Consider the following 12599-nt stretch of genomic DNA (forward strand, 5'->3'; position numbering starts at 1 on the left):
TGAGAGGCAGAGCACAGAGTATCCTCAGGGCAGTGAAATCACTCTCCGTGATACTATAGTGATGGATACATGTCATTATGCACTTGTCCTAATGCACAGAACGTACAGCAGCAGAGTGAACCCTGTTGTAAGCTACGGGTGATTATGATATGTTAATGCAGGTTCGTAAACTATAATAAAGGTACCAATCTGGTAGGGGATGTTGATAATGGGACAGGCTAAATGTGTGGAGGCAAGGCTATATGGGAAATCTGTGACTTTCTGCTCAATTTTTCTGTGAACCTACAACTGTTCTAAAAAATAATTTTAGGGGCACCTGGGTGGCTCAGTTGGTTGAGCGTCCGACTTCAGCTCAGGGCATCATCTCGCAGTTTGTGGGTTCGAGCCCCACATCGGGCTCTGTGCTGCCAGCTTGGAGCCTGGGGCCTGGAGCCTGCTTCAGATTCTGTGTCTCCCTCTCTCTCTCCCCCTTCCCCACTCATGCTCTGTCTCTCTCTGTCTCTCAAAAATGAATCAATGTTAAAAAAAATTTTTTTTAAAGTTTTTTAAAAGACTAAGTTAAGTGTCATAAACCTTACAAACTACCTTGTATCTCTTATTGTCATTTTCCCAGCAATACTAAATGCACATGTGGTCTGAAAATATAGTAATAAACAAAGCAGAATGAGATTATATCCTGTAAGGCAGGTATAGTAAAGAAATTAATACAAGATGCAATAAAATTAAGGTGCAAAAAAAGTTTGGTGCCTTGGGAGAACATAAATAAAGGCCATTTCACATTATTAAAAGAGAAGCAGGCCCTTTCCTTTTAGTGAATAAAAAGAAAAATGGGATTTGAAGATAGGGCAATAAGATTCAAGTTGTAGATAGCAGTCAAATTTTTTTTTTTGCTATAAAAGGGGGTATAAATACCAGTAGTTCATACAGTTGTTGTAAAGTGAAAATTAAGTATGGCGATGTGCACACAAGACGGTCTCTTGTCCGTTTTAACATCTTATCATTGAATGTACACATAGGGCACTCAATAAATGCATGTTAAATGCAATGATGCATAAATGACAGGAGTCAAATTTATTTAGAATATTACAGACATGTTGGGACATCTGTGGCTCAGTCGGTTAGGCATCTGACTCTTGAATTCAGTTCAGGTCATGACCTCACGGTCTGTGAGATCAAGCTCTGCACTGGGCTCTGAGCTGACAGTGTGTAGCCTGCTTGGGATTCTCTCTCTTCCTCTCTGTCTCTGCCCCATCACAATGTGTTCTCTCCCTCTGTGTCAAAATAAATAAACATTAAAAAGAATGAAAATATTACAGACATGCTTCTTCTTATTACTATTATTATTATGTGATGTTATTAAGTAGGAATATAGAGGAGAGAGACGAAATTGTAAAGAGGGATCCCTCTGTGTAGCCACGAAAGTATAAAAAAAAAAGTTTTTCTTGGGAAACATAGCTTCTTAAAGTAAAGAGACTCATGAGATTAGGTCATTATAATTTTTGTCAAGCTAAATACTTGGAATTGTGTTGATACAGCATCTTGCTGGCTTAATTTTTATTGAATCGATTCAATTAATGCTTATGAATTATGCAAAAATAATTTACTCAAAACTTCAAATCTGTTTCAGTCAGTCAGAGCATATTGTTGATTATATTTGCCTGGCCTGCTGACAAGCACCTGCTGGGTATTTTAGCTAGATAAAGAATTTCCAGTTTGCTTCATTAATGGTACACCAAGCATTCACCGATGAGGCTGGATTTTAATGTATCACAATACCATATTTTATGTATTAGTTATCTATTGTTGCACAAAATTACCACAGAGGCGCCTGGGTGGCTCAGTCGATTAAGTGTCTGGCTCTTGATGTTGGCTCAGGTCATGATTTCTCAATTCATGAGATCAAGCCCCACATCATGCTCTGTGTTAACAGTGTGGACGCTGCTTAGGATTTTTTTTCTCTCTCTCTGCCCCTTCCCCACTTGTGCTCTCTCTCTCTCAAAATAAACTGTTTTGTTTTTTTTTTCAAATTAGTTAACATACAATGTAGCCTTGGCTTCAGGAATAGAACCCAGTGATTCATCTCTTAGATAAGACACCCAACGTTCATCCAGAAAAGTGCCCTCCTTAATGCCCATCACCTATTTAACCCACTCTCCCACACACCCACCCCCTTCAAGCAACTCTCAGTTTGCTCTCTGTACTTAAGAGTTTCTTATGGTTTGCCTCCTTGTCTGTTTTTATCTTATTTTTCCTTCTCTTCCCTTATGTTCATCTGTTGTGATTTTCAAATTGCATATATGAGTGAAATTATACATCTGTCTTTCTCTGATTGACTTGTTTTGCTTAGCATAATAGCCTCCAGTTCCATCCATGTTGTTGTAAATGGCAAGATTTCATTCTTTTTCATTGCTGAGTAGTATTCCATTTCATATATGTACCATAACTGCTTTATCCATTCATCAAGTTGATAGACATTTGGGCTCTTTTCATAAATTAGCTATTGTTGATATCGCTGGGACGCATGTGCCCCTGGAACACTGGGGGGCATGTGCCCCTTCGAATCAGCATTTTTGTACCCTTTGGGTAAATTCCTAGTAGTGCAATTGCTGAGTCATAGGGTAGTTTTATTTTTAATTTTTTGAAGAAACTCCATACTGTTTTCCAGAGTGGCTACACCATTTTTAAAAAAAATTACCACAAACTTAGGAGCTTAGAACAATGCAGATATATTATCATACATTCCCATGGATCAGGTGTTCAGGCAGAGCTTAGCTGGGTCCTTTGCTTACACCACACAAAGCTTCAAGCAAGGTGTCAGTGGGGCTTTACTCTTATCTTAAGGCCTGACTAGGGAGAATCCACTTCCAAGATAACTCAGAACCTTCGCAGAATTCATTTCCTTGTGCTGGCTGTTAGCGGGAGGCCAACCTCAGCCCCTTGAAGCTTCCTACTGTTCTTTGACATTTGGGTATTCCCAACATGGCAATTAGTTCAGGAAACCAAAAAGAAGAGTCTCCAGAGTGAGTCTGAAAGCCAGACAGAGTTTTATCTAATGTAACATAATCAAACACGTGATACCTCACCACCTCTGCTTTATTCTAGTGTTTAGAAGAAAGTCATAAGGAAGAGGATTATGCAAGAGTATGAGTACCAGGAGGCAGAGATCATTGAGACCATCCTAGAGTCTGTCAAAGTAAGATGGATAAATTAGATAAAAATTAAAGAAATTATTTAAAAGATTAAAAGTTGACTTTAAAAAGAAATCACAAGGGACACTATATAAATTAGATAAAAATTAAAGAACTTATTTAAATGATTAAAAGTTGACTTTAAAAAGAAATCATGAGGGTCTCAGTTAGTTGAGCATCCAACTTCGGCTCAGGTTATGATCTCATGGTTCCTGAGTTCAAGCCCTGCATCTGGCTCTCTGTTGTCTGTGCAGAGTCCCCTTCGGATCCTCTGTCCCCCTCTCTCTCTGCTTTTCCTTCTTTCTCACACACACACTCTCTCTCTCAAAAATAAACAAACATTAAAAAATAAAAAAAAAAAAGAAATCATGAAATACTGTATGAGAGAAGGAAGGCTTATAGTCTCACTCACCAAACTCCTCAATAGAATAACCGGGGGGATAACATATCGGTTTGGAAAATGTCACAACAGAGGACACTAAAAAGGAAAAAAGGAAGAAAAGAAAAGAATCTGGGTTTACTCATACTTCTATCCTTACTGCTGTGGCTTCAGACAATTGGTGTTTCCTCTCTCAATTCCCTACCATGAATCAAGGAGGGGTGCTCTAACAAACAGATAAAGGGCGTTTATGGCTCTGACATTCCATGACATTTTTCTTTTCCCCAAATATTTATCCAAGAAGCTATTTTCTAAGACCCCTAAAGTTTTTTCAATGAACTTTGGCTAGGGTTTTTATTTTTGTGCAGAATGATACATAAATATCTGGCAGCTTAATTCACTCCTTAAAGTGCTTCAAAGGTCTCTTCAGAAAAAACTGTAAATGACAACTGAGACCTATTTTACCTGAGTAAGCATGTTTGACAACATGAAGGAGAAAATAAGAGATAGGTCTTCTCTTACTCCAAAATGAAAAGCGGTCTCCGATCTAACTCAAGGTTACCAAATTTCACAAATCAACTGGAACACAAAGCCCATACTTTAGAAGATGGCACTCTTTTTGACCTTTGTAATAATGTCTAAAGGGGAAAATGAAGAGATGTAAAGTACCACCAGTAAAAACCTAGCACCAAGTTTTAGAAGTAGGGCACAAAAACAGAAAATCAAGGTTGTGATTCCCGCAATATGGCCAACAACATAATTTCAAAACCCTTATGTCATAAAACACCTAGAAGTGATAGATAAAATAAAATGTATGCCTATTGAAATTCCAGAGGAATTAGCAGGAAAATATGTATAACTCTAGCTTCAAGGTAGGAAAAAAAGTAGAAAACCATAACACATGCTGGCAAGTCAATAGTGTGGCTGCTCTGGGTAAAGATGTAGAAATCAATTTAAAAAACCCAAAAAACAAAAAAACAAAAATAGTGGACACAAACACTGATAAATTTAAAAATAAAACTTCTAAATAACTAATAAGCTAAAGAAATAGAATTCAATAAAGCTAGAAAAGAAAGTGAAGATACATGTGCTTCAGTAAGCAATGTTGATTTAGATAAATTAGATAACCATGTAATAAAATTATTGTACTTTAGACTGTATTCAAACATAAGTTCTAGTTCAAAAATAAACCCATAAATTTATGGTCAATTGACTTTCAACAATTGCCAAGGAAATTCAATGGGGGAAAAATGGCCTTTTGAACAAATGGCGCCTGAACAACTGCATGTCCATTTGCAAAAGAGGTTGGATCCCTACCTTAAACCATACACAAAAGTTAGCTCAAAATGGATCATCATAAACCTAAGTGTAACAAGGAAAACTGTACAATTATTAGACTAAAACATATGTATCAATACGGGGGACCCTGAGTTAGGTAATGATTTCTTAAATACAACACCAATAGCAGAAGGATGAAAGAAAGAAAAAAAGACGGGATTATATCAAAATTAAACACCTTTGTGTTCCAAAAAAATATGCCATTAAGAAAGTGAAAAAGCAAACCACAGAATGGAAATAATATTTTTTAAAAAGCTGTCTGAAAAGGGACTTGTATTCACAATATATTAATAACTCAACATTAAAAACACAAATAATCCAGTTAAAAATGGATAAAGAATCTTGATATAGATTTCTTCAAAGAAGATTTTAAAAAAGGCCAACAGGCACATTTGACAGCTTTCAACAAAATGAAAATATTAGGGGAATAGAAATCGAAACCACAATGAAAAACAATTTCTCACCCATTATGATGGCTACAATCAAAACAACAAACATTAAAACAGTATTGGCAAGATTATGGAGAAATTGGAACCCTTGTAAATCACTGGTGGGGATGTAAAATCGTGAAGAAGCTTTGGAAAACAGTTTGGCAATTACTCTTAATGTTGGACATAGAGCTACCAAATCATCAATTTCACTCCCAGGTATATACCCAGGAGGATACATCCACACAAAAACTTGTACATAAATATTCACAGCAGCATTATTCATAATAGTAAAAAAAAAGCAATTTAATGTCTGCTTGATAAATACATAAATAAAATGTGATATTGTCCATAAAATGGAATATTATTTGGCATTAAAAATGAATTAAATAGTGATACATGCTACAATATAGAAGAACCTACAACATAATATAATATTATACAAAGTGAAGGGGCACCTGGGTGGCTCAGTCGGTTAAGCGTCTGACATTGGCTCAGGTCATGATCTCGCAGTTCAAGCCCCACATCAGGCTTTGTGCTGACAGCTCAGAGCCTGGAGCCTGCTTTGGATTCTGTGTCTCCCTCTCTCTCTGCCCCTCCCTACTCACTCTCTGTATCTCTCTCAAAAAAATAAATGATAAACATTAAAAAAAATTTTTTTAATTAAAAAAATATACAAAGTGAAGAAAGCTAGTCACAAGAGACCATATATTACATGATTCCATTTATATGAAATTCTATACTAGACAAATAAATACAGAATATAGATTAATCATTTCCTAGGGTTGGAGGAGTGGGTGGAATGGAAAGTAATTGCTAATGGGTACAGATTTTTGGGGGGTATAGGTTTTCATCTTTAAAAAAATATTTTAAATGGATATTATGGTGATGGCTGCACAACCCTATGAATATATTAAAAATCACCAAACTGGACAGTTTAAATGGGCAATAAATGTATGGTACATGAATTTTTTTCTCAATGAAGTTCTAAAAATCAATTACAGATGAATTATTGATAGTAAAATGAACAAGAATATATATACCTTCTAGAAGCTGACATAGGAACTCACAGGAGGTGAATAATTCTTAAATAGGATTCAAAAAGAAAATGATGCATAAATTTGCCTGTGTTACATTTAAAAGCAAGACTGAGTATTGTGAAAATGCCCATTATCTCACATTCACTATAAGTTGGTATCATTTAGTTGAAGATTTCAACATAGTTTTGTGTAAATGTATGCAACATAACAAACTAATCCTTCTACTATATGGAATATCAAAGTGCCTTTGATAGGAAAATCTTGAAAAAGAACTAGGTACATGGGCTTGTCCTTCAAAATGCCAATATTTATTACAATTCTATGGTGATTAAGGCAGCAGGATGTTCATGAAGGAATAAGCAATATAAGAGAAAAATAGATATCCCAGAAAAAGACCTACATATACAGAACTGAGATGAAATTACATATCTATATACTACTCTTGGATAGGGTAGACGAGTCATTTACTGGCACTGAAAAAGTCAGCTATTTTCTTGGAAAGATACCATATACAAATAAGAAAAACTAAAGAATTTAAAGACAAATGTGAAAAGCAAAATTTTAAAACTTTTAGAATAAAATGGAGGAGGCTATTTTGATGATTGTAGTAGACAAGCAGTTTTGTTCATGTGTTTGTTTTTACCATGAATAAAAGCTTTTGGCTGGTAAGAAGGTGAAACTATGATTAATTAGACTACATTCAAATAAAACCTTTGTATATTAAAAGATCGTAGAGACTGTGGTAAGCTTTAATTAGAAGATATTTTTCATGAACACAACAAATAAAGGATTAGTCTCCAGGATATATTAATAATGCCTCTAAATCAATAAGAAAAGATAAATAATACAACAGGAAAAAAAAAGTGATGCTATTAATAGGCATTAAACAAGAGAGGAGCTGTTGAAATTTCAAAAAAGCAGAACAAAATACATTACATATTTCTTCACAGTTTAAAAATCTGAAAAACAATATTCAATACTGTCTAAGGATATATCATGTATAGTAAATGTAGAAGACTATAAGAAAGCTAATCAGCAAAATTAGAAGAGTGGTTATACTGACACAAATTGGGGAAAAGGATCAGGCAGTGTTACATGGGAGTCTTCAATTCTGTCTGTAATAATTTATTCTGAAACAAACATGGCAAGCAATTCAGATCCAGTAAAGCTCAGTATTGGACATAGCTAAATATAGTCTAATAATACAAATTTCAATATGCCTGAAATATTCATAACATAGTGATTCAAAAGATCAACATTGCTGTTGACATTTGAAACCAACAATCTGGGATTATATATTTGCTTAGCAATTAAAATCTTACTTATAACTCAAGCCTCAGTTTCCTCATCTGTGTAACGGGGACAATAATAAACTGGCATGAGTATTTTAAGAATTAAATGCATGAAACACTCTGCAACAGGGGTGCCTGGCTGGTTCAGTCAGTTAAGTGTCTGACTCTTGATTTAGGCTCAGGTCATGATCTCATGGTTTGTGGGTTCAAGGCTCACATTGGGCTATGTACCAACAGCTCAGAGAGTGCTTAGGATTCTCTCTCTCCCTCTCTCTCTGCCCCTCCCCAATTTACGCTCTAAATCTCTCTCAAAATAAATAAATAAACATTAAAAAGGAAAAAAAAACATTCTGTGACACATAAAATGGCACACCCTATAGTTACTATAATCAAAAACCTTTACACTTATAAAATTCCAATTTTAATCATGGTCACTAAGCTACATACCCCCTTCAGTCAACTACACTTGTGCCTACATTATGATTTTTAAAAAATGAAATATGGTAAAATTACCTTATCAGAGATATTAAACTGAACATATTTGATCATTGGTGGTGCAGAAGGAATTCTATGAGGTCTCTTTAAAGAAAACCACAGGCTGAAAATGGCATAACTTAGGTTAAGTTGCCAAGTCAGTAAACCAAGACTTATTACCTTATTAACTGCTATTTTACCCACCTCAGGAATTAACCTTTAGCCAGTTAACATGGGGTTTTCCTGGTCAACACAAGGCAATTTATTGATAGCTCCTTTTATTCCCCTTGGGAGGGTGACCTTGCCTAAAACAGTGGATTCTTTGTTAATAATTTTCCTTTTCTCCATTCCTTCTCTACCTTTAAAAACCTTTCCTTTTCTGTAGCCCTCTGCCGCTCCCCTCTACTTGCTAAAGGGGAAGTTGCTCAATTCATGAATAGATGCATATAAAGCCAATTAGAGCTTCAGAATGTACTTGGTTGAATATTTGTTATATAACACAGGTCTCGGGGTATCATTAGAAACAAATGATCACCTCAGAGCTCACATGCTGAAGAGATGTGAACACTGTCCGTCTCATGTCAGCCACCTACGACAACTTAACACATAAACTCTACTTAAATCCAGCCTGAAGTTATTCTGCACTCTGCCAGCCATCCGTTGGAAATTAAAAAACAGAAACAAAAACCACTGAAGAATTTACTGAAAGTATGAGAATGAAGATTTTGACTAAAAGATCTAATTTTATTATTTATTTATTCATTCATTCATTCATTCATTCATTCATTCATTGAGAGAGGGATAACACAAGAGGCAGGAGAGTGGAAGAGGGGCAGAGGAAGAGAGAGAGAGAATCTTAAGCAGCCTCCACTTCCAGTGCAGAGCCAGATGCTGGCTCAATCTCAGGACCTTGAGATCATGACCTGAACCAAAATCACAAGTTGGGTGCTTAACCGACTGAGCTACTCAGGAGTCCCCAGATCAAATTTTAAATGCAAAACAAAATCAAATTCCATTTTATTGTAAAGGGTTTGAAAAAAATCAGTAACATCAATGCATTGCTTGCTATCATGAATGCTATATTCTTCCTTACAGAGCTCTCAAAACAAAACAAGAATATTCATAATAAAGGGGCACCTGATGATTTCCAACATGTGTTTAGGGAAATGATTTAAAATATTGGTAATCTCACAAGCCCAATGGAAATATTCTTTAAAATGCTGCACTATTTCTGGTCTGGGGGATCAACCTGTCCCACAAAAACAAGCAAACATGCAAAGCAAAAACCTTAAAAAGGATCAAAGAATTCACAAGGTAGTGAGGAATTGCTGGGTCAAGTTCAGAACAGAATAGAAATCAGAAATGGAGAGGTAAGGTGCATATCTGAGCACTTAGTCACTTCTCTCAAGGACACGTTGGTTGGCTTTTGTATTAGCACTTTTCTGTGTGCAGTCACTATGGGTACAAAGGTGAATAAACCAAACAACCTAGTGTGTCCAAGATATTTTTAGGACACATCAGTAGTAAACACATCTGAAATATTAAAACATTCCTTTCTTTTGGCTCTGGATTCATAACAGATGAAAGGCATAACAGATGCCTAAAACAAATGGGAAGCACAACACAGAAAAGTCCAATTATACAAGGGGGTTGAATTCACTTGCAGTTTTGCAAATGCAAAATAAAAGTCAAGTCAAAATATAGCACAGGTAAAACAATCTCTCTGAACCATCAGAGTGGCCCAGAACATTACCCTGGTCAAAGGCTACTGTTTCACTTGAATGTTTAACTTGAAATGGCAGACCTTCTGATCAGGGTATCAATTTTTCTGGCACTGAATAAATGGTTAGTATCATCATTAGTGTCCTTGACCATAAGTGGAAATTAGGAAAACTCACATAATGCTCTGAAGCAAACTATTCTGAATTATTCAGTGTTTATCATTAATTACATACATTATGAAGGCAGAAGATAAAATCACCCAGAACCTTCACACCTAGATGGATTTGGTCTAATGAGAAATGTATTGGCTCCTGCAGAATAGATGAGATTTGTGTTCCTTACATTTGCAGAAAATTATTTTTCATGACCTAGCAGTCCATTGTTTCTCGTTCCTTCTCCTTAAAAGCTCTATCAATACGACAAGGATCTCTTGAGACCCAACAAGCAGAAGACAGATTATCAGACAACTAATTTTGCTAACATCATAAAGCAGACGGCCTTATCACATTGGCTACAAATAATCTAGTGAGTAAAAATAAATCAGGTCATGTTGGAAACTTTGGAAAGCTGGCATTGAAAATTTATCATCGAATATTAATGCCCATTTTATACCATGAGCTTAGTTCTTTCCAGTTTCAGAGTTACTCTTGCTGCTGTAAGTTAGATATTTATAAGGAGAGAGGGAGAAAGATGAACTCTCCGAGGTCCCCATGAGGGTCATTTAAGATTATGGTCCTGGCTATTTGTACTTGTATAGGCTTCTCCAATGTTGGTAGTTTGGTTTCCTAGGCTGTAGAGGGCAGATCAAGACAAAACTAGTGGTCTTAAACCCCTCCTTGGTAATAGGCAGTATTTTGAGAAAAATACACATACTTACGTATTTGTACAATTATGCATATAATTTCAGACACTTCGTAGATGCCCTGGGCTCATGTGTGAGCCCCCTTAGAGCTCTATGACACCAGGCAGGCTGAGAACTTCTGGACCAGGCAATCTCACAATACTCCCAGTTCTAGGGACACCTGCCTCTGTAAACTCAGCTCCCTTGGCAGGCCTTGACAGAAATAAGCTGAACCTCATAAGAGCAAAGCCTCCAAGCACTTTGGAAACCCTATAGCTAATCTAACAATGTAGTCATATGAATTTATTTTAAAAATGGACATGAGTGAAGGTATGGAACATTTCTTTCCCCCCTACTAATCTTGCCTTTTTGGAGACTATGAAAAACTAATGCACACCAATGGCCTATGTTTGAAACAGAGGTCATTGAAGACGTTTCTAAGTCTTTAATTTTGTGAAGATAGTATGACTTATAGTTGGAGCACCAGAGATGAAGACCCGCTTATGCTTCTTATCTCATGTCACTGTGCCCAAAAACCCAATTAAGGTTTCAGCATCTTCATTCATAAAGTGGTAATAATAAAGTGGTCTGTTTATTTCCCTGAAGATTGTGAAGACGGTGGCCAAAGTGTATAAAATAACTAATAAGAGGACCCTAGTTTCTGGATGAATGGTAACTGTCATCAGAGAAGTGATTAGACAAGATACAATATGGCATTGTTTCTCAAACATTAATCCTATATCTCTATTTTTGGACAGAGCCACAGACAACACATTATTTTTTTTTAGATTACACTTTTTCTTTAAAAATAGTCTTTGTCAAAATAATATTAACCTAAAATTAACAAGTTGAGTGCACTGGTTATATTTTTTTCTAACATTAAAATAAAGTCATATCTGTTAAAAATGTTCAAGTCATTGTGATGGAGTTTAAAAATTATTTTAGAGGTGCCTGGGTGGCTCAGTCAGAAGCATCTGGCTCTTGATTTTGGCTCAGGTCATGACTTCATGGTTTCTGAGTTAGAGCCCCACATAGTGCTCTGTGCTGACAGAAAGGAGCTTCCTTGGGATTCTCTGTCTCTCCTTCTCTCTTTCTGTCCCTCCCTCACTCACTGCCTGTCTCTCCCAAAAATAAATAAATAAACATTAAAAAAAATTATTTTAGGGGCGCCTGGGTGGCTTGGTCAGTTGAGTGTCTGACTTCGGCTCAATTTATGATCTCACGGTTCCTGAGTTTGAGCCCTGCATCGGGCTCTGTGCTGACAGCTCAGAGCCTGGAGCTTACTTTGGATTTTGTGTCTCCCTCTCTCTCTGCCCCTCCCCTACTCACTCACTGTCTTTCTCTGCCTCTCAAAAATAAATGTAATAAAAATTTTTTTTAAATAAAAATAATAAAAAAAATTATTTTAAAAACCATACTTTGGCAAACATGTAGCTGTAACAAGCCACTAATGCTTTGCTTAAATTAGATCTAATCTGGGTTTATTATTTTTATTGCTCAAGAGAAAGACTTGAGAAAAGGTGGTTTGAGTTTTGATGGTGGAAAGGGAAAAATGAAATGCCATGAGGAAACCAAGTAGCAGTGCCTGGAGCATCTAACATTCAGACTGGGATTTACAGTCACTGAGGAGTGGGAGGATGGAGTAGGAAGACAGGAGGTCAGGACAGAGACACATGAATTTTAAAGACTGACATTACTGATCTCAGGTCCAGAGCTGGGTTAACTTGTGTCCTTCCTACCATGTAAAAGCTGCATCTCTATTCCGTGGCTGCAGTATTCTAAATCTGGCAAAAAGTAATAGATAGTACATCACTTAAAAAACAGAAATAATAATATAAGGCAGGAGTGGTCAGGACATTAGCTTGGAAGGCAGAAAAACTGGCTGTCTGCTGCTGGT

At 36.3% G+C, this 12599-nt stretch overlaps 1 protein-coding gene across 5 annotated transcripts in view; it reads right to left on the bottom strand.

The window, feature by feature from the left end:
• The window catches only part of ANO3 (anoctamin 3), a 415273-nt gene that overhangs the window by 133891 nt on the left and 268783 nt on the right, over nt 1-12599 (bottom strand). The window lies entirely within an intron of this gene.

This window comes from Acinonyx jubatus, chromosome D1 (assembly GCF_027475565.1).
Source record: "Acinonyx jubatus isolate Ajub_Pintada_27869175 chromosome D1, VMU_Ajub_asm_v1.0, whole genome shotgun sequence".
Lineage (NCBI taxonomy): Eukaryota > Metazoa > Chordata > Mammalia > Carnivora > Felidae > Acinonyx > Acinonyx jubatus.